Below are 25,339 nucleotides of genomic sequence, written 5' to 3'. Positions count from 1 at the left end.
AGAATTCAAGATAAAAATTCAAGTTTTCTTCCCCCCCCCTTAATACCCTGTAATATCTAGTTCCTTGCCATCAGGTCAAGTCAATGAAATACCATCCTGAAAGTATGCTTCATTGGCCCTTCCTTTTCATTAGATTAGACCCAAGGTTTGGAGGCACTAAGGATGTGATTGCTTATCCTAGAATAATGAGGTTGCAACCTATAGTGTCTTCCTCTAAAATTAGTAGCTTGGAATAAGTCAAGAGTATCAAAAAGAACATTAATTCCCTAGTGCTGCTGGTATCCATTTTGTACAGTGCATTGAGCCAATATGGCTGCCTTCCATGTTCATTAATTGCTAATAGGGGACATGAATAGGTGAGAAATCAATGAATGCTTATTTATGATATCCTTACTCTTGTCATTCTTACTACTACTGTGATGTGCTAATGTATTCTAAGAGCATAATCATAACTGTCCTAAATGTCATCTCCCACAGATTTAATTATCTAGAAATAAATTTTTAATTAAAAATTGGAGACTTTTTTTTTTCCCAGGGTCAGTTCCTTGGTATTAATGCAAACCAAATTCTCCAGAGAAATAACATTGATCAAGACATTCATGGATTATTTTTAACTCTGGTGTAGATTATAATGAATTAAGAGAGTCAAGAATTTAGAGAGTTTCTTTCCCTGAATTTTTCTCTTCTTTGTATTATGGCAAAAAAGGACAATTTATATGTAGTGGCCTTATGGGAGATCTAGTTTTGTGTTTAAATATGCAATAGAATGATGTATTTTTAGTAGCATGAACCAAGGGGATCTTAAAATAAAGTTTTATAGCACATAAACTACCACTCTGTTATTTGATGAGTGTAGATATCTCTTCCTGGTTAATGCTATAAAATGCTTTCATAGTTCCATCAGTCCATTTCTCTCCAAGGAGAACATGAAGGAATCCAAGTGGAAGAATTTCAACAAACCATGTAGTACAATGTCCTCTGCCCTCACAAAAAGGGATTTATCAATTGTCCCTACTTTACCCAATTACTTTGAAAAACATTTATCAGATGTGTCCCCATTTTAACTAATTGCTTTATTGCGCTTTTATTATTAAGTGCAAAGGTGAAGTGAAGTAAGTACCTGCTGGTCCTCCTGTCCCCCCAAGTCACAGCAAACACTGCTGATCACAGAACTTTGGAATCAAGCTTTCTTACTCTCCAAACAGTCGTTAGTACTCAAGCAATTGTTACAATATGTTTTATATGTTATCCATTATGTAGAAAATGCACCCAAGTTCAAGCATGGGGGTTGGGGGATAGGAGGTGGGGGAGAGAAAAAATTCAACTTCACCTTCAGTTCCTATGATAATTCTGAAAACATTCTTTAGTACTAAAGGAGAGGGTTAAAACAGTCATCTGCAAGATAAAAGTTGGGGTTTATGACATTGCCAGCCATAAATGGAGCTTGGTTGAATAGGAGCATTTGCATTAATAAATAGCATGTTAATTTGGGCCTTAATACCAAAGTTTCCTTGTAGGTTTTAATTCTGAAAATACATCAGAAATGTCTTTGTTTCAGAGAAAGCATCATACTGTACTCTGAGTAAATCATTTTGTTTCTCTGGGCTTCATATTTCTCATGTATAAAGTGAGGGAAATGGGCAGGATGATCTCAAAGATAGCAAGTTCCCCTCCAGCTCTACCTTTCTTTAAAAAAAGAGTTGATGTGTTTTGTTTTAATATTGCATTTACAGATGGATCCTGCTTCATGAAAAGTCTGGAACAAAGCTAAATAAAACTAACACTATAGTGATTATATTTGAAAGTGCATACATTCAACATTTCATATCTGAGGTATCCCTACACCTCTTTGTTTAAAAAATTTTTTTTGATTTCCTCTCCCTCTCATCCCTTCTACCATTTGGAAGGGGGGGAAAGAAAAGCAAATTACTTGCCACAAATGTGTATAATATATAATGAATATGTATGTGTAAAATATATGTGTATAATATGTATATGTATAATATATACATATATGTACAATGAAGCAAAACAAATTCTTTCATTGGGATACATAAAAATCTATATATACTTGTAGAAGTGGTAGTGTGATGTGGTAGGATGTGCAAGGTTATCCCTCCACACACAGATAAACCAATCTACCACTGACTCACTGCTTTGGTGGATGTCTCTGTGAGAATTCTCTTTCTTCCTGTCAAGAGTTCTCAAGTCAGAGATATCTTCCTGACAAACACTTCAATTTTGCATTTCTTTCTCTTTTCTCTTCTCCTGGGATATTCCCCTTTAATCATTTCCTCTCAACTGCAATGCTGGTGAGCATACTTCAGACAGACTAGCAAACCGTAGTGGTTATAATTATTTATAAAGATAGAATAAACTTTTTAAAAAAGAAAATACCAGATTTTCTCCATGCCCAGAGGAAAAAAACTTCAGGCTCCCAGGAGGAAAACAAGGGGAGAAAAGACATACTATACAAAGGCCTTGGGATTGGAAATCCAGATTTCTTCAACATATAATCTATCCTGATAGCTCTCATATGTGCCCTTTTTTAAAGTCTGGCTATTGCCTGGATTTGTGTAATCTCACATAAATGAGCAGTCAAGAGTTTGAGTGGGCATATTGTTGTACTTTTTCATATAAATAGATATATGTGTTTATATACATGTATATAGCCAAGAGTTGTCAACATCTGTTTAACAAAAAGCTACTGGTTATCCTTTGTACTTTCATTTTCATTAATCTCATTGATCAACAATAGGTCCCAGGCCAAGCCCCAAGTGGTCGTGGTTTGGGCTCTAATTGGCTCAGAGTAAATGTAAATATCAATTATTTCTCTTTTGGTCAGAAACATTGAAGGTCTTCTCTTCCAGACTGATTTTTTAAAACACTATGTAAAAGAAACTGTTTTTTTTGTTTTTTGGGGTTTTTTTTTTTGCCACAGTTCTTACCTATCTTTAATCAGTGAATGGATTCTACCTCACTCAAACTGAGACTTGGGAAAAACCTTTACCTAAAAATGCCAAAATCTCCCAATGTATGCAGGGCCATCTCCAGTCATCCTGATCTAAATCTGGCTACTCGACCCATATAACTCCAGAAGAGAAAGCAAGGCTGATGACTTTCCCTTCCCTTAAATCAAAATTCACTTGCATGTCATGGCGTCACCTTCCTGATGATATGCTCCTTTTTGAGAATGAAGGACAAACAACAGCATATACACACATATAAACACACACACACACATACTCATACACACATACATACATATATATTTATATGTATGTATATGTTTGTGTCTCAATTCACACCCCAAATCTGTCACATCTTTGTCATGGATATCATATTTCATCATTTGTCCTTTGAAATCATAAATGGTCATTTTGTTCTTACATAGTTCTTACAGTTTTCAAAGTTTTTAAAAAATCTTTACAATATTGTTATTACATAAATTGTTCTAGTTTAGCACATTTAATTTTTCATCATTTAAAAATTTTTTATAACATTGATGTTAAATTGTTTTGGTTCTATTCACTTCTATCTTCATCAGTTCTTATGTGCCTTTCCATATTTCTTTGAAATCATCTATTCCCCTGTTTCTTATAAAATAATAGTATTCCATTACATCCCTATACTAGAATTTATTCACTCATTCTTCAACTGTTGTATATTTCTATTTCCAGAGTTTTTCCCCAACAGAAAAATAGCTACTATAAATATTTTTATTCACATAGAACTTCATTCACTATCACCACCCCCTTTTTACCTTTTAGGTATAGACTTGCTGGTGATATATGTGGATCAAAGGACTCATATGGTTTAGTAACTTTTTGTGTATAGTTCCAAATTATTTTCCAGAATGTTGTATCCAATCACAGGTACATCAACAGTGCTTTCATGTGCCTGTTTTCCTATTGTCCCTCCAACACTTATCATTTTTTGAGGGGAGGGTCATCTTTATCAGTCTAATTGGTTTGGAATAGAATCTTAAGAGTTACTTTAATTTACATTTTTCTAAATAGTAGTGACTTGGAATTAGATGGGTATACATAACCTGAATTTCTTCCATCTGTTCATATCTGTTAATATCAATTGGATTATGATTCTTTAAAATTTGAGTCAGTTCTTTATGTATCTTGAAAATAAGACCTTTGACAGAGAAACTTGCTGCAAAGATTCCCTCCAGCTAATTATTTCTCTTTAAATCTTAGCTTTATTAGATATCTTTGTGAAAAAACATTAAATTTTATATTAAAATTATTCATTTTATCTTTTGTGATGCTCTTTATCCTTTGATCATGAACTTTTTGTCTATCCATAATTTAGAGGTGATTTCCCCCCCAAATTTTTAAAATTTGTTTATGTTGTGAGCTTTTATATTTAGGGAACATATCTGTTTAGAAGCAACTAGGATAGAATGACAGGCTGGCATCAGATGAGGTTTTCTTTGTGAGATCAAGTCTGGCCTCAGACACTTACTTACTAGTTGTGTGACCCCAGGTAAATCACTTAACCCTGTTTACTTCAATTTTTCACCTGTCAAATGAGTCAAAGAAGGAAATATTAAACCATTCCAGTATCTTTGCCAAGAAAATCCCAAATGAAATGATGAAAAACCAGACACTACTGAAATGACTGAATGACAACAACAATACCCCCAAAAATATCCATTTGGACTTTTTCTTGGGTATAAGGTATGAGATATGATTTAAATCTACTTTACCTCACATATCGATCCAATTTTCCAAGGAGCTTTCATCAAATAATAAGTTCTTTTCTCAGTAGTTGGAGTCTTGGTGTTTATAAAATTCTATAGTATTCTCTATATTCATTTTTGTAGGTATCCTTAATCTATTCCATCACTGATCTATTTATTTTTTGTGTATGAGGAATTGGAATTAAAATGACTTGCTTAGGGTCACAAGCCAGTAAGTGTTAGATGTCTGAGGCCAAATTTGAATTCATCAGATCTTCCTGACCTGATCTCTCTATTTTTTAGTCAAAACCAAAAATTTTAAGCAATTATTACTTTGTAGCAAAGTTTTATATCCGACATTACTAGTCCACTTTTTTCTAAGTTGCATGTTTCTCAAAGATTTGGAATAATTAAGACTGACATTTGGAGAGCATTTGAAATTTCAAAAAGTCTTTGTGGGCATTATCTTTAAGCCTCTAAAAATTTTGTGAGATAGATAGAGCATGTGGTATTATTGCCCCCATTCTACAGATAAGGTGTCTTGGACGCAGAAAAATTAAGTGATGTGTCCATGGTTACATAGTTAATAAATGTCAGAGGCAGCACAAACCCAGGCCTTTCTGACAACTCATCCAGCTCTCTACTACTGTGCCACATTTCCTCTAAAAGGATCAATCAATTACTTACCTAGAAAATTTTCCTTCAAACTTTCATGTTGGGATTGAACTTGTTCCATCTTGTTAGTAAAGAATGATGAAAAACCAATTGGATAATATGTTTCTATACAGCATCACAGATCAAAGTCTTTGAGGTTAGTTTTAGTTTCATATTTTAAAAAGTTATAATAGATGAGTATCAAACACTGGAACTTGTGGGCTGTAGAAAAAAGAGTGCTCTGGGTAATTAAGACAGACAGAAAGGGGACTAAACCAATACAAACTAGTTGTGAAACACTTAATCTCTTTGGTATTCAATTTCTTCATCTATAATTATGAAAGCATTAAATTAGATGATCTTTCTGATACTTGACAATCCTATACTCTATGAATGAATTTTTGAATTGACCATGAAAAATATCACAGGACTCCTTACACCCAAAAGGAAACCCAAAGTACTCATCATGTTTCCTACATGGCATTCCCACTTCTATTCCAGCTATAGTCCCTCATCTCCTGCCACCCTATCATCAAAACCTTTTAAATTCTACAACTAGAGCTTTCCAAATATCAGCATTTTGTTAGGGTTCTTTGGGCTTACTTAATTTACTTTATTTTATTTACTTAGGAAGGGTCTTAGCTGTGTGTCTCAAACTAGAGAAGGTATAGTTACCCTGGGAAAGGTACTTAATCCTATTTGCCTCAGTTTCCTCATGAATTGGAGTTAAATGATTTGCCTATGGTCACAAGCAAATTCATGTAAAATGAGATGGAGAAAGAAATTGCAAGCCACTCAAGTATCTTTGCCAAGAAAACACCAAATTGGATCATGAAGAGCTAGAAAAATGATACCATCAACTATGCCCAAAGAGATAAAATTGTCTATACACTGATCTAGCAGTATCTCTACTGGGTCTGTATCACAAAAAGAATCATAAAAGATTGACAGAGTAAAGGATAAAATAGTAATCATGTTATACAAATGCGATGCAGAGGAAGAATTGACACAGAGGCATTAGACAGGAGCTGAGAACTTGAGCTACCCTATTGTTGATGTAAATTTTAAACATAAAGCATATATTTCCCATTTAAAAAAAAAACAACATAAACAATTTGTCCATGTTTAAACAGTTTTTCCATGTTGAGTTCCTTAAAATCTTATATGTTGAATTTTCATTCAAAATTATAGATAATTTTGCTATATATGATATTTTTGGTCACAGAACTATTTCTTTTGCTTCCCTGTAGATATGATTCCAATTCCTTCAGTCTTTTATTGTAGCTGCTGATAAGGCTTGTACAATTCTAACTGTAGCTCCAGGATATTTGAATTTTTTTTTCTTGTTTCTTGTAAAATTTTCTCTTTGATCTGGGGATTTTGAAATTTGGCAATAATATTCTTGTGTGTTTCCCACAAAGAATCTTGTTCAGATGGTGATCTATGGATTTTTTTCTATTTCTGCTTTCCCCTCATGTTCTATCACTTCAGGACAATTTTCTACCATTATTTCCTGCATGTTTCAAGGTTCTCTTTTTGTAGTTCTGAAAATCTACTCACATTGGGAATGGGTTTAATAGGCTCTATATAGCATCGTCTAAAACATATAAAGAAATAAGGGGAAGACAGATGGATGAATGAGGAAGCAAAGGGTAAGAGAAGAAGACAAGGGAGGAATCTCTGGGTGAGGGAAGGTTAAGTAATAGTAAGCCAAGTTATGGAACAGAATTTAATGAATTTTGCCATAGGAAAGGCATATATATGTATGTGGGGTATGTGTGTGTGAATAAATGTATTTATGTATATATATATATCTTCATATGTATACATAAATATATTTTTTCTTAACTTGTAACAAGTTTCGTAACTTGGGTGTGATGGTGGGGATGAAAGAGAAATATGTGTGTCTATATGTATATTTATGTATGTATCTACATATGTACATATAAATATATCTTTTCTTAATTGTAGCCTGCTTAGAAGTGGGGGGGGGAGGAAAGGGGAGAAAAGAATAAAGTAAAAAAGGTGTGCAGCAAAGAACAAAAAAATAATTTATAAGGAAGCAAAGACAGATACTCGTGAATACAATTTCTTTTGCTAATATGTATACTCTCTTAAATGGATATTTGTTGTTATTATTTTGAATCCTCCCTGATATTCTGTGGGGCATATGATAATGTTATTTTTTTGGTATTGATTTTCTGTTTTTCTTTTTTCCTCTTATTCTTTTTCTTCAAATAAAAAAATGAAAAAAAAAACAAAGAAAGAAAAAAAAAGGATTTTGCCCATAATAATTTTTAAAAAGAGATTTTGGGGTAAAAAAGAGAATAATTTGTCTTATTTAACCTGATTAGGTCCTCATAACAGTCTCATTGGTTTGGGTAGGAAGGCAGAAAATAAGCATTTATATAGCTCCAATTGTGTGCTAGATACTATGTTAAGTATTTTACAAGTATTTGTGTCAAGTATCCTACAAATGTTAGTTGATCCTCACAACAAACCTTAGAGGAAAGTGTTATTATTCCCATTTTATAGTTGAGAAAACTGAGCCAGAGTTTAAGTGACTTGCCCAAGTTCACACAGCTAATAAGAGTCTGAAGCCAATTTGAACTCAAGTCTTCCTGACTTTGGGATTGGTACTTTGTCCACTGTGTCACCTAGCTACCCCTACTACAAATGTTTTTCATTCCATTTTATAAATGAGGAAAGAGGATCAAATGGGGAAAGCAATAATTGCCTCCATAATAGCATTTAGATATAATCAAATATGGTCAGTTCTCCCTCTATTGTTCCCCCAGAATGTTGCTCAGCTTCCTTACTGAAGCCAGGTTTTGTTGGTTGATTGCCCTATTCCCTTTGCCTTGCCTGCCATAACTTTCCAACTATCTCAATCTGATAGAAAAGAGTCTTGATAAACCCAAGATGATCTCCATACTATCATCAGGTATCAGAAAAGAACATCAGTGGAAGTGACAAATAATATCAGCATGACATAAACTCAAGTTTTGGAATCAGAAGGTCCTACCACTTATTAACTATATAACTTTGACCAAGTGCCTTAATCTCTATTGATCCTCTTTATTAAATGTGAATACTACTATAATATTTATACAATCTATTTCACATAATTAATGTGAAGATCCAGCAAAGATCTGGACACACACACATGTCTAATGTATATATACAGCATACACACTACGTGTGTATACATACATATATATGCACACATGTACATTATACATCTTATGTACTTTCATGTATATATCTACGTGTAACTGTGTTCAAAGCTAAATTGGTAAATTGAGGCATTTTTTCTTAACTTTAGAACGCTGGCTCAATTCCCCTTTAAGCCAATTCACAAATAGAATCCAAAGAGAAAAAAGTCAATTCCTTAAAATAAAGGCTTCTTTGTACTCTCTGGACTCTAGGCTATTTTCTTCGCAGTACTCAAGAGGTCCTCAACCTATTTTGTTTGTTTTTCTGGCTTTCCTATACAATTTTGCTGTTTTGTCTTAACGTTCCTAAACTGTCAGGAAATTTTCTTCCTATTTTTAATATCATGATAATTCTCAGTTCAGTCCAAATGAAATAGGTTTCTTTGTAGCACCTTCATTCTTGTACATTGCTGATTTCTACAGCTGACGCAAAGATAAGAAGAAAGAGCCCTCATCTATTTACCTTATCATCATCCCATTCAGCCAATCATTGCCCCTAGAATCTCTGGGAACTAGAAAAATGGAAATATTTCTAATGTGCACCAGAAATGAGACTTTTACATATAAAATAGGAAAGGTATTTTTTGAAAAGGGAAAGGGAGAGCTACTATCCTTCTCCTTTATCTCCCCCCCCACCATCCAGTAGCTATCAATGATATTAACATACAGAGGAGTTGACATCTGGGACTAACAAATGTATTGGCATTCTCATTTTTCAGGACTCTATGCTGCCTGGACGTTCTATGGAAAACTATCCCTGTGGATCTATGATCCTCCTCAAGACCTCTAGGTTTATCTCCTATTTCTACTAGTCTTTTGGGGAGCTACCTTCTCTTCTTTCACTCCTCCTTTTTATTCCCACTCTTTGATCTGAGACTATAAAACCACAGTCTTGAAGAGCTGATGAAAACCTAGCTAAAGTGATAGACTTGAGAAGTATCTTGACTGGTTATAATGAATATTCTTCAGTATAGGAATGTAAATTTTATACAGACATTGTATATTTCTTTTTTCCCTGGGCCTGGAGTTCATCAGTTTATACCCATCATTCATTCATTCATTCATTCACTTATTTATTTATTTATTTATTTGTTTGTTTGTTTGTTTGTTTGTTTGTTTGTTTGTTTGTTTATTTTTTAAGCCTGGGGTTAAGTGACCTGCCCAGGGTCACACAGCTAGGAAGTGTTAAGTGTCTGAGTTCCGATTTGAACTTGGGTCCTCCTGAATTCAAGGCTGGTGCTCTATCCACTGCGCCACCTAGCTGCCCCCACCCGTCATTTATTTAAAGGACATATATGTAATTGGGAGAATCCAATCAGTCCTTCTGAGTATTTCTTGAAGATCCCACAAGTAACCTTGATCCATTTGGAAAAAGGAATCAGACTCCAAAATAAATAATGGGGGGAATCCCCAAACCAAAGAAGTCACAAATTCTTTACTCAAAGAAGCATGGGTTTACTTGTGTTTTGACCTGATCATGTAATTTAATTGGTATAAGGAATTCCTCCCTGGGTTCCCAACTCTGGGAAGTTATGACTTGTCTAGAAACACAGAGTCTGCCATTGTTTTTCAAGGAGAGGGCTTGAATCTAAGTCTAAGTCTGACTGCTCCCCATTTCATTCTGTGTAATATTTGTGTACATAAATAGTATCTAAGGTAGCACAGTGTAGCAATAGAGAGCTGGTTCTTCAAATTAGAAAGACCCAGGTTTAAGTCCCTCTTTAGACACATATTGGCTATGTGACCCGGAGCAAGTTAATTAACTTAATATTCCATCCCCAACTGTAAACTGTTTGTTTTGGTAGAGGGAATTTCTTCATTAGGAGATCTCCATACTAATAAAATAGTCTGTACCCCCAAATATATAATCTTTCCAGGGATATTGTAAGGAAAACATCAGTAGACCATTCAGCACTTTACAGTGTGCATTATTGTTATATTTAAGATTGGGCAAGCATTTGTGAATTATACAAAGAGAAAGGAACAATTCCCTCCTCTCTGATATCCCCCTTCCCTCCATCTAGGGAAATAGGAAGGTGTATCTTTTTTGTTTGAGAAATGACTTTTTTTTCTAATTTTATTTTTAGGTTATATATGCACTTTCATTATTTTATATATTTCTATATGAATCATGTTGGGAGAGAAAAATCAGGAGAAAAGGGAAAAACCACAAGAAAGGAAAAAAAAAAAAACAAGAAAAAAAGTGAAAATAACATGCTTTCATTTGCATTCAGTCTCCACAATTCTCTCTCTGGATACAAATGACATTTTTCATCCAAAGTTTACTGGAATTGCCTTGGATCTCTGAATTGCTGAGAAGAGCTAATAGTTAATTAATAGTTAATGTTAATCAGCACACAATATTGCTGTTGTTATGTACAATGTTTTCTTGATTCTGCTCACTTCACTTAGCATCAGTTTATATAAATCTTTCCAGGCTTTTCTGAAATAAGCCTATTCATCATTTATTCTGGAACAATAATATTCCATTACTTTCCCATACCATAACTTATTCAGTCATTCCCTAATTCATAGGCATCTACTCATTTTCCAATTCTTTGCCACCACAAAAGTGATATGGATTTTGATCTGCTACAAACATTTTTGCACATGTGATTCCTTTTCCCTTTCTTAATGATTTCTTTGGGACATAGACCTACTGGATCAAAGGGTATGCACAGTAGGATAACCCTTTGGGTACATATATATAATTAGGAATGTGTGTCTTTAAGGAAATTGGAATTACTATTTAACAACTTTGTGATTCAAATGAAACTTATTCCAAGACTTTTGCTCCAGGCCAAAGTATCTCTGTAGAAAAGGTCTTTCCCATATTTAAGCTCAACATGTATGGATTGATAATTGTACTTCCAAAAGTGGGAAGAAAGGTGTTATTGTTGTTGTTGTTATTTGCTTTGTGTTACTCTTTGTACATAAATTCTATACTTTCTATTAGTGTGTGTAAATGCTTATTTGTGGGTGTACATATGGATTCATTCACATATATGTGTAGATGATTGGGCATGTTTATGTTTGTATTTATTCATATAAGAATAATGCATGTTCATATATGTATTCATAATGTAAGAATTAGTATTCATATCCACATTATAATATTCATTCATGTCTTCATATGTAATTTATTCATATCTATATAAACATATATTTATTCATGGTCATGAAATAATCTAATTCACCAGGTGAGAGAAATTACTGAAGCTGTGATTTTTCTTGATAAAGAGAATTCCCAGATTTGAAAATCCTCTCTACAAATAGAAGTCAAAAACTTCTTGGTAATTTATAGTCTAAGATGCCTTGAATGAGATTAAGTAATTTGGCAATAGTAACACATCTAAACAGTGAGAGATTTGGAATTCGTGGATTTGGAGCTGGAAGTGACCACTCCTTGATTTTGTAGTTAAGGAAACTGAGGCCCAGAGAATGGTTTGTCCAAAGTCACATAAGTAATCAATGGAAGAACTAGGAGTTGAGCTCAGATCACTCCAAATCCAGCACTCTTCCTATCCCACTTTGTTGCTTCCTGACTGAAGTCAAGAAGGCCAATCCTCTATCCCTTGTTCTGTGTTGCCTCTCAACAAAATTAGGACATGAGTAAGTCATTTGCCCAAGGCTACACAGAGCCAGAATAGGATGTCATTGTCAAAAATCCCTGGTAACACACTGCAAGGGAAAGACTATTGAACTTCTAATCAGATTACTCAGCCTCCATTTCGAGCTCTGTGACTTTATGACTTTAGACAAATAAATCATTTAGTCTCAGTGTCCTTATCGTCAAATGGGGACCAGTCAACCTACCTAATAAGATCACCTAGTAAGATTTTATATATATATATATATGTATATATACACATATATATATGTATATGTATATATATGTATATATACATATATATATAATATTCAAAGGGTTATCAAACTGTTCATACACTTTGATCCACTAGGTCTATGGCCCAAAGAAATCATAAAAAAGGGAAAAGGAATCACATGTGCAAAAATGTTTGTAGCAGCTCGTTTTGTGGTGGCAAAGACTTGGAAAATGAGTAGATATTCATGAATTAAGGAATGGCCAAATAAGTTATGGTATAGGAATGTAATGGAATATTATTGTTCTAGAAGAAATGATGAATAGGCTTATTTCAGAAAAGCCTGGAAAGATTTATATGAACTGATGCTAAGTGATATAGATTTTGAGCTGGAAGAGACCTAGAAATCATTAAATCTATTCCCCTTGTTGAGAAATCCCAGAGTGGTCAAGCCACTTCTTAAGTTCACACAGACAATATCTATAAAGGACTTTGCAATTGTGAATAGCTAGAGAAACTTAAGTTATTATCATTGGAGCTTGCAGAAATTCCACAGTTAATGATAGGGTCTCCAAGAGTCAAAGCAGGCTTTATCAGTTTGATTAGGTGCCTCAGTTTCCCCATAGCTTGGTTCCTCGAGTTCAGTTTAGTTCTTTCCAATGTGGAATACATAAATCATACATGACTGATAACTCAATCTAGGGTTTGGAGAATTAATACCCAAGTTATGCTTTGACAGTTTTTCAGAACCAAAGCCAAAAAGACTAGTGAGTCTGGGGTTTGAGGAGAATCACATTTTACTTCAACTTACTCCTAGAGCCCAGTTCCCAATATTAGGACTGCAAGACTAGACAAGACCAAACTGGCAGAGGGAGAAATTAAGGACCCTTTCCCCTTCAGACTCAGTAAAAATAGCCTCACTTCATTACTCAGAGTATAATTATGAAAAAAAATATGATGGGTAATAAAATAATTAGAATAAATTTTAGTAATTAGAGTTGAAGAAATAGTAAGTGCATTCTCTCTTGAGTAATAATTAGACTTTGGGGTGTGTGTGTGTGTGTGTGTGTGTGTGTGTGTGTGTGTGTGTGTGTATGTTTTGGCTGTTGCTTCTGTTGTGTTTTAGATATTCAGGGATAAATCCTGCCCTTATGGAGCTGGAGTCACTGGGAGCCAGGTGTGAGTTTCTGAGGGCTGAATTTGGCTGTAAATTATGTTTTGTTTTCTGTAGGCCGCCTGACAACTAAAATCATATTTGCTGTCAAAGATGACACCAGGCACAATGGTGATGTATTAAAGTTAGAGGGCCATTGCAAAGCAAGCTGTACAGAGCCATCCCTCTGGCACGTCGGCCTCTCGGCATATCTTGCTCCAATTTGCCACTGCAGCTGGTCTGTCTTTCCTAGGCTCAGGTTGGTTCACATGCAAGAGAAAAGCAGAACTGGATTAAGAAGGTGCAGTTTGTGTAGAAACTGCGAAAAAGGAGTTAGCATCTAATACGATTCATTGGAAACATGGTCAGCTTCCATACTTCTCTCTTAACAAGCTTAATACATCGACTAAATCCTACATCTAATTGTATTTTGTGGTAGAATGCAAAATCCATCACCATAATCACTCTCAAGCACTGCAGGGCCCCAACCATTTTGGCTACATTCAGATGGAAATTTGAAGCCAAATATAACAAGCCTAAAGTACCCTAAATGACAGATTTGTCAGACTAGCCTTTCATCTGGGTGGGTTGGGGTCATCTTTATTAATGTTCATGGACATAGTAGACATTTTAAATATTTATTTTTGCAGGTTGTGTCCACAGTTGTTGTTCACTCACTCGATATGAATTCAGCAAAATTGACCCTCAAATTCCTTCCTCCTACCTCAGTTTTATCTCTCCCAGTCTGAGCTCTCAGTTTCTTCCCTCATCTTTATCTTTCTTAATAAGTCTTATTGTTCTCCCTTTGGAATCACTGTCTTCAAACACTCTCAGATCCTTCTTCATATTTCCCCTTTCTTCATGAAATTCAACTGAATATTGCAAGATTAAAGCCAGATAAATCTCAGAGTTATCCTCCTTAGGAACTAACCAATCATAGAGTTAAAAAAAAAATAAAGATGAATTTGCCTGCATGTTGCTACTGCTGTAGAAAGAGGGCTAGACCTTGGAGTTCAGATATCTAAATTTAGAATTGTGTGATTCTGGACAAGTCACTACATTTATTTGAGCTTCAGTTTCCTCATCTATAAAATGGACCTGGGTACAAATATTTGTGCTGTCTCAAAATTTTCAATTAATCAATAAGAATTTATTAAATACTCACCGTGTACTAGACACTGTGTAAGCACTGAAGCTACAGAGATAAAGATGAAATAGCTCCTTAAGGAAATTAAATTTTATTGGAAGAAATAACATGTACAAATGTTGTTATTTGTTCTTTGTTCTCTTAAGATGATCAACTATGACATTAAGAAGATGATGCTATGATGTACAAGTGAATTGTATTTATGTTAGAGAGGGTTGTGCAAAATCACCAGCCTCGCTTTCTACTCCAGAATCATCTAGGTCTAGTTGTAGGATATAGAACAGAATGACTGGAGATGGTATGGAATGCAGTGGAAGATCTTGGCCTTTTTAAGCTTCTTACACCTGTAAGAAGATTTTAAATATGTGCAAAGTAAAAACAAAGTACTTTCCTGAGGAAGGGGAAAACAGTAATGAGGCAAAGCCTCATGTAGGAGGTGATATTTGAATTGTGTTTTGAGGGAAGCCAGTAAATCTAAGATGCAAAAGTGAGGAGGGAAGGTATTTCAGTCTTAGGGGAAAGCCATCCTATATAGAGGTATAGAGATAGGACAAGCAAGGTCATGTGTGAGAAACTGAAAATAATTTAGTATGATAAGATTGTAGAGTGTATGAAAGGCCATCATGTGTCACTGATCAACATTAATCACTGATTAGAGTTTATGTCTGATGCTGTAGGCAATAGGGAGGCACTGGAGCTTACTGAGGAGAGTAACCTAGTCAGAATGGTGCTTAAGGAATATCATTTTGACAGCTGTGTGAAGGATAAGTTGGAGAGGAAAAAATGAGAAAGGAAGACATCATCACTATAATTTATATTTAGATAGTGCTTTAGGTTTGCAAATCTTTTGACATGTGTTAACTCATTTGATACTTAGAGCAACCATGTAAGGTGGGTGCTATTGATATGAAATAGATTATAAAACCAAGACTGATAAAAGTTAAGTGATTTGTTCAAAGTCACAAATCTAGTACCTGAGACAGAATTTGAACTTTGGCCTCCCTGCCTCCAATTCTATGCTCTGTCCACCAGCTACTCCTACATTTAGGAGGCTATTGTAATAGTGTAGGGTAGAGGTGATGAGGAGCTTTGAGAAGAGAAAGAAGGGGAGAGATATAAGGAATATTGTGAAAGTAGACTGACTTATCTGCTTTGTATTGAAAAAGAACTTTTTTTCAAAATTAAGGCACCATATAAATGTGAGGTATTGTTTTCATTGTTGATGCTGTCCAAGAAGTTATGTAGGATAAAGATATTCAATGAGGGGAATATTTCCAATCCCTGTGTCCCATGCATGCTTGAAAAGATGAACAAAGGATTGGATTTAGAGTAAGAGGATCTGGACTCAATATTTAGCTTTGCTACATCCTAGCTATGTGAAATTGGGCAAGGTATGTCTATGGCCTTGGTTTTCCCACTTATAAAGTAATAGATTGGTCTATATGGCCTCTGATGTCCCTTCCACTTATTATCTTATATGTCTATAGGAGAAAAGAAAATTTTAAATTTGGAAAATATAGAAAGATTCTGGTAGAGGAAATGCATTTTGTTCCCCACGTAAATCACCAGCATTAGGGGTAGATCTATAGAATAAGCAAGGAAGGAACCAATTTCAATAGAGAGAAATTTGTCCTTTTAAAAAAAACTATCTGGATTTCTGCACAAAAGGATATGGGAAGAGAGTCTTTATGTCATACATTAGCCTAGGATGGAATTGTCTTGAAATATCACTGGATATTTACAAGTCCCCAGTGCCCCATTCCAGTAAGGAGAAGACCAGATTTTGCAGTTCTAAAAGATAGGATACCACAACTACCAGGTTATATATTTCCAATATAGTAGGAATACAATTATTAGCATGAGATAATATAGTATAGAAAGAAGAGCTCTCGGTTTATCAAAGGGCTTGGGTTCAAATCTTGATTCTTCTACATATTTGCTTGGGACATCTGAAGAAGCCAATTTTCCTCCCTGGAGCTCCATTTCCTCACAGGTAAAAGGAGGGATTTCAACTCTAAAAACCATGACCTTGGAAACCACCTGGTCTAAATTCTTCAGTTTATGATAATATTGAGGTTTGGAGAGTTTAAGCAAACTACTAAATTTCATACAAATAAGTAGTAGTAGAATTAGAACCAGAAACCCAAGCCCCCAAACTCTAAGAGTAATCTTCTGTTGCACCATTTCTTCCAGGGAAAACTGGAACAGAAAAAAATGCCTCTTCTGTCTGCCCTCCTGCCAATCCAAATGAAATCAGGCTAAGTAAACATCAAGGGTATACTTTGAAGAAGAAGAAAGGTGAGCAAAAGAAAAATATGTGCTTATTTGTTCTGTATATGCTTTTGACTAATTAGGGGTAAGCAGTTCTACTTCCTGAGCCTTGGTGATTGGTGGGTGGGTGTTGTGCGTGGGTGTGATCACTTAAATGTTTGTTTATGCAGTTAGCATAACCACTTTCTAGGTGTTCCCCGAGCAAGAAAGACGTTAATGAGGTGATAATAGAATTAGGGGAGAGAGGGAGTTGGGCAGTTTAGTGATTCTGGGGAAAGAGTATTGGGAATGGAGTCAGAAAGTCTCATCTTCATGAATTAAAATCTGGCCTCAGATACTTAACTAGCTGTGTGAACCTGGCCAGTCACTTAACCCTGTTTTCCTCAGTCTCCTCATCTGTAAAAGTAAGCTGAAGAAAGAAATAATGAACCATTCCAGTATCTTTGCCAAGAAAATCCCAAATAGGGTCATGAAGAGATGGATATGACTGAAAATGACTGAATAACAACAAGGGAGTTGGGAAGATAAACACAAAAGCTTTGAATACAATTTTATACTACAAAAATCAGATTTGGTGACATGGAATTTATAGTTAGGAGGGAATTCTGAAATTATCTAGTCCCACTCCCACCACATTTTACAAAAGAAGAAACTAAAGGCTCTCAGATTAAGTGGCTTATCCAAGATTCAACATCTGAACCAAAGTTGAGGTATAATTGGATTGTACCAAGTTTGTAACTCTTCACTTCTGTAGGAAATCAGTTTTTCTTCAGTGAAAAATGCTTTTGACTTTGTTTATTTTCCTTTCTCTTTTAAAAGCAAGATATCTAGTACAGGCTGGAGGGGCTCATGGTTGAAGAATAAGACCAAGGGTAGAGGACAAACGATGAGCTGAAATTCTGTGAGCAGGATCAATGGCTCCAAACCTGCCACCTCCCATTCAATATTACTCCCAGCAATGGGAAGATATCTTGGCAAGAACTGAGGAGGGACATTGTGTACAGAGTCCTGATAGAGATTGCCCTATGCCATTACCTTCTTTTTGACTGGTATATTTGAAAACGAGAAAAAAAATGAACTCATTGGGGAGACTTTCTCACTGTGTCAGGGAGACAAAGGAATGGTAGTGTCTAAGGGAGTGAGCGTTGTCAGACCAGCAGCAAAATTGAGCAAAACGAGAGCCAGAGAAAAATCTGCACAACCCTCTCTTAATGATGTCCCGAGTGTTTGCTGGCTTTCCTCCAATTTACAGGAGACAGATGTGGCAACCACAGAGGTGGAGGCCTTTTCTATTGGTGACTGTCACCCTTGTCATCAGAGAAAGGGGTGGTGAATGAAATGGCAGCTTTGGCAAAGTAACTGCTGAAAAAGCCACTGGGCTTGCTCCTTTCACTAGGTAGACAATCACAAAAAATGAGATGCAATCTCTTATCTATGTGTCAGTCCAGGTGCTAAACAGCTGAACACCTAGGAAAATTTCTTGCAACCTGACATTTTATTGCTTACCTTTTAGATTCATAAGAGTAAGACATTTTTAAAATGATACTTTTTAGCTTCAGGGGGTATAGGTAGCATTTACATGAAGCTTTCAGATTTGCTAAGTGCTTTACATATTATGTTGGTCTCATTAGAACCCATGGGGTATTTACATGCTACTATTATTCCTATTTTACATATAAACTGAGGGTAAGTGACTTGCCCAAAATTATACTGCTAATAAATATCTGAGGTACAATTCAAAGTCAAGTCTTCCTGTCAAGTCTAGTGCACTACTCACTACACCATATATTCCATATACCAAAAAAGAAGAGTCATATTTGGTAATTTCCCAAACAATAAATCCATTTCTCTCCCTGAAAGAAAGCCTTGGAAAGCCCAAAAATATGCCTGAAAAAGTTAGTGGGTTTGGAAGTAGGGATAATCTCCCCTCCATGGATCTCTGAGGGTTGGGTGAACAAATCTCTAGAACCATGAAAATCCATGAAGCACTCTCTCCACAGGTTTGTTTAGAACATTCTGACCTATTACCAGATTGAAAAACATGGATGAAGGCACATCAACACCAGTACCTTTTCAGTAGAATGCCCATTGATGTTAGACCACACATCCAAATCCCAGAAATAGTATAGCTCCATCCAGCCCAATGCCTTCAATTTAGAGGTAAGGAAACCTATTCATAAAGAAGGTAAAGAAGTTATCTAAGGTCACATAGCTAAGTAGGACTAGAACCTGAGTCTCCTGACTTCCAGCTAATTAACCTTAGCACTGTGTGTTCTATTAAATAGTTTCTTTGTTGGACTCATTTCTTTCCCTCAAACTCAGACAGAAAAATAGATTTTGCATTTTCCATCTTTTCTGGATAATACACGACTGCCTTGGAAAATGACCTCAAAGAAAAGATGAATGAAATAGAGAAAAAGAAAAAAACAAAATGGGCTACAAAGACTTCCAGTTCAATCCTACATTTCTCCCTTTTCCCTAATTGCTGGAAGAAAAGATGCAGCTGGGGAGGAATACACTCTCATCCTGCAGGTCTATGAGGTTAAATTCAGGCTGTGTTTGCTACCCTGAGATAGGAGAACACAGTTATTTGCCAACCAAGGTCACAGAATCCATGGGGCAGGAAAATTTGCTTTCTCTCCTCCTTCCATTAATCCTACCCGTTCACTTGATCTAGGGATCCTGTTAAGAGGTGTTACCTGCAACTTAAATTACAAATTTGGTAGATTTTATATCCTGGGTGCTGGATCTTTGAACTTGCTGGAAATGGGCTCCCAGGCTGGGAAGGATAGATGTACTGGTCCTTTCCATTGACCCCTACCCTTCATCCTGAAGATTGCCTTCCCAAGGCTGACTGAGTAATTCATCCCTATTCTTTCAGGCCTTGATTTTAGTTTCTTTGGCTCTCACTGACAGGACCTGAAACAAGAGACAACCTCCCCTTTGTGGAACAGTTATAAATCCACAGCTTAGCAGATTTCAAGCTGATTGCCTTTTCTCAGGTTGTCTCTCTGTAAATGAGCCTCTTCAGAGATGACGGATGGCTGGGCTCTTCCAAAACATAAATTCTCAGCTAACTGGAAGCATCACCTCAAACTACTTAACAATTTTGCTTCAGAGCCAACTGAAAGTTCAACTCCTTTGGATGACATTGTCCCCTGGCTGATAATTTTTAATCAACGAAAAATTGTCAACGGGAGCCAGAGTCTCCCAATCTCTCTGGGTATCTTGGAGTACATGGAGGCTTGGAGATTTGGGCTTACTTCAGCTCCTGAATAAACATCAACATAAAAGGTTATCTTTTGTTCTTCCCATCAAACCTAAATTTAGCAAAATTAGGATATAGATTTTCTTTTATTCTCTGTGATCACAAATGTAATATCAGATTTTTTTTTCACTCTCCCAGGGAGCTTTTCATCCTTCCTTTTATTTGGTGCCAAGATTGTCAGAACCATAATTTATTCATATTTTTGACCTCTGGGGGAAGACAATATCCATAAGGTCATAGAGTGTTATTGGATGTCAAGACTAAAATTCACTGCTCCAGGTCCTTTACAATGTTACATTTAATCAGGCCTGTGTAATTGTGGCTGGAGCATTGGCGGCTGTAATTAATCCTGGAGGGCAGCCCCTCCTTATTAGTAATTATTCAATATTTATGCATTTCCCAAGGTCCTGAACATAGAAAGCTCTTGGACTCTCAGTTAAGTTTTCTTGGCAGGAAAATGGAGGCCTAAAATTTCTGCTACAGTCAGTGTACTGCATCCATAAATGGGAAACAGGAGAAGAGGGATGAATGGGGGAAAGAGCCACCTTGAAGAAGATTGCCCTTCCTCTCTCCAGCTGTCTTACCCTTGTATGGTTCCTTTACCCAGAATGCCAAGGCATAGGCTAGCCCCTGGAGCTTAATCATTTTCTGAGAATTGTGTAGAGAGGCCTCATGAGGTCTGGGGAACAATTAATCAATGCTAAATAATAACAATAGTTATTCTGCGATTCAGAGAAAGAAAGAATGAATCCTTCATTCGCAACTTGCATAGATGTCGAGTAGACCCTTAGAGCAAAGCCCAGAAGCTCATTAGAATTCCTTTCAGGCTACATCTATGGGTGGCCCTCACAGTGCTATATTGTCCCTGTCATTTCAAACTGCTTGAAAATTGCTTTTGTAACCCCCATTTTAATTTGGTTGATTTGTCTTCCTCCTCCTTCCTCCAACCCTCCTGTCATTCTGGTTCGAAGATCCTTATAGCCCACAGGGGACCAGGGTGGAGAGAAATTTTGAAAGAATACCCTCACTTGTGGCTGCAGGATCTCTGACCTTAAGTCATTTTGCACGCCTAACACCATAGCTAGAAGGTCAGACATTGTTGAAATATGGATTTATTGTTAATTGATTTGTACAAATTTAATAATTATCATGGGGTCATAGATCTTGATGGGATCTCTAAGGTTATTTAGTTCAGCCCCTTTATTTGAGAGGAAGAAAATTGAGGCCCAAAGAAGTTAAGTAACCATGTCAGTATCTCACAAGTGGTAAGCATCAGAAGTGGACTTTGAACCCAGGTCATCTTTTTCTTTAGTACCACACTGCCCCATTTTATCAATAGTTTACAAATAGATAGGGTTCAGCTTTACACATCCCTTCTATGTTTTTCCTATCATTTGAAGTTCATGATAGCAGTTGAAATCAGCAAGGCAGATGTTATTCTAGTTCTCTGATGAGGAAATTGATGCAGAAAAAGGGCATGTATCTAGTTCCCTTTACTAGTTAGGTGAAGAACCAAGAAAGAATCTAAATGCTGTGATTCCAAATCCAGGATTCTATACATATATGCATGTTCTGTATCATAGATATTGCTTATTGATAGAAATGTTTTTTTTTTGGTCTGATACTGCTTACTTTGTTCACATGTAGCCTTGTCATCCCCTGGGAGTTCTGAAGTGTTGCATAGTCAAATGCTACTTTGTCTCCACTATCCTGCCTCGAAGTCTTAGTTTATAAAACTGCCCATTCATTGTTCCTTATAAATGGAATTCAATTCCCCATTTCTGTGCCTTTGCATGGGGTACCCACCAGCTCTACATATTCCTTTCTCACTTTAGCCACTTCTAATTTTTAGCTTCCCTTTAGAATTAGCTCAAGATTTAAACAGAGCTTTTGCAGATCCTCCCAGGATCTAGTATTCCCTTGAAATCACAATTTTTAACTGTATCTATTTTGAAGTTACTTATAGGTATACAACACTTTGTTTCCCCGAAAGAGTATGCATTTCTTGAAGGCAAAATGGTATAATTTTTTTTCTTTGTATTTCAAAAGTCACACAGAGAGCCTGGCATGTGCAAGATCTTTTATAAATGTTCTTAATTAATTAGGTTCAAAGAAAAACCTCATTGAATGAAGGCCTTGGAAGTGGACATATTCTCCTTGGGAGAAAATTAAAGTTTCCTCCCTGGTTTAATACTAGGTGTGTAGTAGATATAATCTTAATTCTAAGAGCTAGAGCTTAAGCACTCTAAGCTGAAGAATGGCAAATATTCCTCTTTTCAGCCTTTCAGCTGGGAGCTACAAGCTGAAGGCAAAAGGCAGGAGCAGTGAGAAGCTCCACCAAAATGTGCCCAGGAGAGCAGTGCCTGCAGAGAATGTCCAGTCTCAGAGGCTACCTGCCACATAAGATCCAATGGGACAATGCCCAGCAGGAACATTTTGGCAATACCAGAGGCCTCACGTTGTTGGAGCCATGAGCTGCCCCTCCATGTGTGCATCATGGTCACAAACTTCCCTCACAAGCATCATTAAATTATAGATTTTCATCTGCATTGGCCTTCAGAATCTTTCTGATCCAACTCCTTCATTTTACATAGGTAGACACTGAGCTCAGAGATAGTCACTGACTTGTGCAGGTAATAAATGTCAGGAGAGGGGTTTGAATTCAAGTTCTCTGATTCTTGATCCAATTCTATATTATTATCCTATATCAACTCCCAGGCTTCCTTTACACAGAGTATGTCTATTTTCCATTAAGTATATCATTTTTTCCCCACTATTAGTATATGTATTTGTGGAAGAACATGCCCAGATTTTTAGGGGAAATATTTTACTGATATAATTCTTACCATGTTATTTCATAAATACCTTTACTTTGAGCTAAATGAATCTTTTGGCTGACCAGTAAAAGCAAAAGAAAAACTATCAGTGGTTTATGAGTTATGGGATTTAATTTTGGGAATGATTTTGAGTGCTTATAGTCCCACAAAGTACCATAAATATGAGCATTTTCCTTAAAGCAAGCTTATGAGGAAGGTAGTATGGATATCATTAATTCTATTTTATAGATGAGCATGCTAAGGCTAAGAAAGATTTAAGTGATATGCCCATCAAGGCAAAAACTAGAGCATTAGAAACAGAATCTGAACTTAAGATATCAAGACTTCAAATTTATTGCTATTTCCGACACATAAAGACAAGAGAACAATCATATTCAGTTGGGCTCTTTTTTTTTTTTTTTTTTCCCCCAGATTGCTCCAGTCTGCATATTGTCTGAGCACCTGCATGAAATCATTTCAGTATAAGAGGAAATGACACAAATAAATAAAATAATATTTGTATTTGTGGCAAAAAGGTTCAGAGAATGATCAGAGTCTGGTAATCAGCTTGCAAGGACAGTCTGATCTTTACATGCTCCTCGCCTGCCTTAAAAAAAAAAAAAAAAAAAAAAAGCAAACAGAAATCTCCGTGTTTTTATCTGCACAGCCTCCGGCTGAAATCCTGTGGCCCCAAGCTCACTTGAAAATAAATTTCGATCCAAGTCCTTCCAGGGTTGCCTCATTAAGTTTTTCTGTTCATCCTTGTCAAGATTTCCCATTTGACCACTGCAGCATTATTTCCCCGGTAGGCCTTCTCTGGGGAGGGAGGTCAGCAGCAGGGAGTCGGGCTGCCCAGACGGAAAATGTTTAACGAGGAGTTGCTCACCAGTCCTGGCTGTCCATCCCCTCCTAAAGCTTGCACTGAAGCAACACATTTCATTTAACGAGGCCTCCACTCCTCCCCTTATGGCCTGCTTCTTCTTCCCCCAAATCCCTCCCTGCTACCAACGCCAGCCTTGACCCCTTTGGGGATGAGAGTAGGGAGAGGGGCTACCTTCCCAGGATGGAGCCCAGCCAGACATGAAGGAGCTGGGTCTCAGTTCCCAGGAGCAAAGGCTCCCTCTAAGTCAGACCACTGAATTTCTCTTGGTGAAAATAAGAATTTATAGTGATAATTTATACAAGTTACATCTTTTATTTAATATTCCAGCATTTTCTTCCCCACGGCTTTCTATCCACACTGTTCTAGTCAGAATGATGGTTTTTTCCCTTCTTGCAGCCTCTTTTTGCATTATTAGCATCATTTATTATTTTTATGTCCCCTATCTATTTGTGCCCTATATACATCATTTCTCTGAAATCCCAGAACACTGCAACTTACCAGGGAGACCTTTATTCTCTGTAGTCAATATGCGGTTGTGTTCCTTTTTTTCTGGGCAGAGAAATAACCCTAGTTTGTAGACTTAAAGCTAATGATGAGTAATTCTACTAAAAGCATCCTGAGAAAAGACCTAGAATACCCATGCAGATATAGTCAGGCTTTTCTTCATCCTTTAAGCAGACCCGCAATCATCAAATGTGAATGCCACAAGTGATTTTAGTTCTCATTTCATTAAATTCAGTGACTACCTTGCCTACTAATCTTACTGCTTTTTGGGGGCAAGGTAATTAGGAGTTAAGTGACATATCCAGGGTCACACAGCTAGTAAGTGTTAAGTGTCTGAGGTCACATTTGAACTCAGGTCCTCCTGTCTCCAGGACCGATGCTCTATCCACTTTATATAGAATTTTAAAGCTTCTGATGCACCTTGCTAACAACAGCAACCCTAAAGCAAGTAATAAAAGCTGCATTCTTAGATGAGGAAGGAGCAGCTAGGTGGTTCAATGCACAGAGAACCAGACCTGGAGTCAGGAAGCCTCATCTTTATGAATTTAGATTTGGTCTCAGACACTAGCTGTGACTTTTTTTTTTTATTAATTTTTATAATTATAACATTTTTTGACAGTACATATGCATAGGTAATTTTTTTTACAACATTATCCCTTGTACTCCCCTCTGTTCCAAATTTTTCCCCTCCTTCCCTCCACCCCCTCCCCTGGATGGCAGGCATTCCCATACATATTAAATATGTTATAGTATATCCTAGGTACAATATATATGTGCAGAACCGAATTTTGTTGTTGTTGTTATTGCAAAGGAAGAATTGTATTCAGAAGGTAAAAATAATCTGGGAAGAAAAACAAAAAAAATGCTCACAATTTGCACTCATTTCCCAGTGTTCCTTTTCTGAATGTAGC

General features: G+C 36.3%; 1 long non-coding RNA gene across 1 annotated transcript in view; it reads left to right on the top strand.

The window, feature by feature from the left end:
- LOC141554393 (uncharacterized) overlaps positions 1 to 23,765 on the top strand; it is a 45,504-nt gene extending 21,739 nt beyond the window's left edge. Inside the window, exons 4-7 of the long non-coding RNA XR_012485860.1 lie at positions 16,880 to 16,984; positions 18,958 to 19,117; positions 19,874 to 20,251; positions 23,474 to 23,765. This is a non-coding gene — a long non-coding RNA (uncharacterized LOC141554393). The remainder of the gene's footprint in view (positions 1 to 16,879; positions 16,985 to 18,957; positions 19,118 to 19,873; positions 20,252 to 23,473) is intronic.
- Positions 23,766 to 25,339: the final 1,574 nt, after the last annotated feature.

Source organism: Sminthopsis crassicaudata, chromosome 1 (genome assembly GCF_048593235.1).
Source record: "Sminthopsis crassicaudata isolate SCR6 chromosome 1, ASM4859323v1, whole genome shotgun sequence".
Lineage (NCBI taxonomy): Eukaryota > Metazoa > Chordata > Mammalia > Dasyuromorphia > Dasyuridae > Sminthopsis > Sminthopsis crassicaudata.
The sequence above is the reverse complement of the archived record's forward strand: the minus strand, read 5'-3'. Positions and strand labels throughout refer to the sequence as shown.